This window comes from Lissotriton vulgaris, chromosome 1_1, assembly GCF_964263255.1.
Source record: "Lissotriton vulgaris chromosome 1_1, aLisVul1.2, whole genome shotgun sequence".
Lineage (NCBI taxonomy): Eukaryota > Metazoa > Chordata > Amphibia > Caudata > Salamandridae > Lissotriton > Lissotriton vulgaris.
The window spans coordinates 133,442,815-133,445,479 of NC_141685.1; the positions used below are offsets into that span (position 1 = coordinate 133,442,815).

Genomic DNA, 2,665 nt, shown 5'->3' on the forward strand with positions numbered 1-2,665 from the left:
ATTGTTTTAGTTCACGATGGCTGTACTCCTCCAATTTCTCCATTTGGAACTTCTCAGTTGATCCGCTTTCTTTAGTTGTCATTGTGATTTCGTCGTGGGGTGAGCTACTCTCTGTACGTTATGCGGTGATTCGGATCGCGCCGCTGGCCACCAATGTTAGACGGACCAGGAGGGTCGGCCGAGACTACGGGGAGAGGTCTCCGGGGAGAGCCGTCTCCAACGACTGTACAGACAAGTAACTTCCCCCCCCACAGACGGACACTACACAAGGTTGAAGTTTAACGAGACTTTATATGCAATTCTTAGGTTACGATGATATGATACAAGGAGGTCTGGACTCAGGGGTCCCCTCGATTCTAGTCTCTGGTTTGGGGAAAGGGTAGCGGGACAGTCTTGTTACCAACGAGTGGAAAATAGCTCTCAATCCTCGAGCTCGGCGTTCTAGATGATCGGGCCGCGGCGGAGCCAGGCAGGTCCCGAGATGGACGAAGGAAAAACGACGGTCCGCGGCGGAGCCTGCAGGTCCCGGTGAAGATGACGGTTACAACGGTCCGCGGCCACGCCAGCAGGTCCCGACGACGATGAAGGTGATGAAGGTTGCGAAGGCTGTGGCAGCGCCAACAGGCAGGACGATGGTGCACAAGACAGAGCTACGGCAGCGCCAGTAGTCCGTCTAGGATGAGTTCCTCTTTACGTCTCTCGACTCCAAGATACAACTGCCTTCCTGCTCTGGAGCTGCCCCAGTTATAGGGCTGGTGTGCTTTGATGTCCGGACCCTCGCACTTGGAGGTCGGGAGGTCCGGGATGAGGGAGTCCAGACACCCGGCAGGGGGGTGGAGCCAGCGCCCGGGGAGGCGATGGGCGAGCGGCACCTGGCGGGGGAGAGCCATCGACACCTCTTTCTCCCATTGACTTGCCAAGTAGCCCGCTCACCTCCTGGGTGGATGGTGGTGCCGGGATGTCTGAGGCCTGGCCAGGCCCAGGGTTGAGGTCGGCCGGGGGCCAGGCGGCCACGTGGTGGAGTGTCCAAGATGGCGCCCCAGGATGGGCGCGTAGGCTGGCAGTGGATCGGACCCACGAGGTTGACATGCTCGAGGGCAGGGGTCCCTGAGGGGACGGAGGACGTGCAAGGGTGGTGTGTGGTACCTGCGTGACCGGGCTCAGGCCGGGTCGGGCCGGGGGAGAGCGGCCTTTCATGTGGCCTGTCCAACATGCTTGTACACAATACAGCAGCGAGGCAGGGCAGTGTATGCAGCGAGACATCAACAAAAAGCAACAGCATTCATCCATGGCAGCATATGTATATAAAGTCCTTGACAGAAAAGTCAGAATCCCTAACTTGTTCCAGCAGAGGTCCAGCTTACTGTGCTACTCAAACCGAGAGGGGGCCGTGTTGCAGTGAAATAGATGGGTTACATGCAAAACACACAACGGGCCAGATATTGTGGGCTCGACGGACTAAGTGGAGTAACATGCGTGGACCGTGCTGGCAAGAGCGCCCAGTGCCGCCGGTTGGTAGAGGCACTGGTTTCTGCTGGAGGGAGCGCCGAGTTGGTGCGATTTCCAGAGCGAACAGCTGAGATTGGCCGGCTGATCAGCTCCTATCTGGAGAAGAAGAGTGATTTGGACGATCACACTGTGCACCTACTTTTTTCTGCCAATCGATGGGAGCAAGTAGCGTGGATGAAGCAGAAGCTACACAGTGGGATCACCTTGGTGGTGGGCCGACATGCCTTCTCGGGAGTGGCCTTCACCAGCGCCAAAGAGAACTTTTCACTGGACTGGTGTAGACAGCCTGATGTGGGACTTCCGAAGCCAGATCTGATCCTGTTTCTTGAGCTGAGCACAGCTGAAGCGGAGCAGAGGGGTGGTTTTGGAGCTGAGCGCTATGAGACCACTGCCTTCCAGAAAAAAGTCTTGCAGAGATTTCAGGAGCTCAGAAACGACAAGTCCGTGAACTGGAAGGTGATTGATGCATCCAACCGCCTACCGCAAGAACATACATTTGTGCAAATGGTTCCTTAAAACGTACAGTCTTTTTATCGGAACAGCGGCAAAGACATCAGTTACACTTCTTAACCAAAGTCCCTATATTGGGAATTATTTGCTCTACCAATGCTTTACAGGTGACGTGTCAGTCACTCTCATGAAAGCCTCTGTGTGCACAGATACAGGCGCTCCTTCTAGTATTAAACAAACGCCTGTGTCGCTGTACTGATGAATCAGATGTTTGCCGCAGAGGCTTCTGGGTATGCAAATGAATGTGTGTGGCCACGCCCCCTTTATTGACAGCAGGGTCCCTGCAGCAGCGACATGAGCTCCTGGGATCCCAAATGTATAATTTACGTCTAGAGTCGGTTTCAAACATTGGGGGTGGGGGCGAATATTTATTTATTTATTTATTTATGCAATTTTATATAGCGCGAACTTTACCCGAAGGTGTCAGAGCGCTTTACATAGGATGCAGTTGAAAACATAAGGACTGACGGTTACATGCGTAAAATGATTGCACATTTTTGCATTACATAAGAACCCGTTGAAAGCATACGGATTTAGGATTACAAGCGTTACAAATACACTTTTTTTTGTTTCGGGCGTCATTTTGGACCGCGATCCATCAGTTACACTCATTATTGAAGGTCCCACTATTGGCTTTGCCAATGCT

General features: G+C 53.4%; 1 pseudogene; it reads left to right on the top strand.

The window, feature by feature from the left end:
* Window positions 1-1,407: 1,407 nt before the first annotated feature.
* Window positions 1,408-2,025, top strand: LOC147737780 (thymidylate kinase pseudogene; annotated as a pseudogene).
* The last annotated feature ends 640 nt before the right edge of the window (window positions 2,026-2,665 follow it).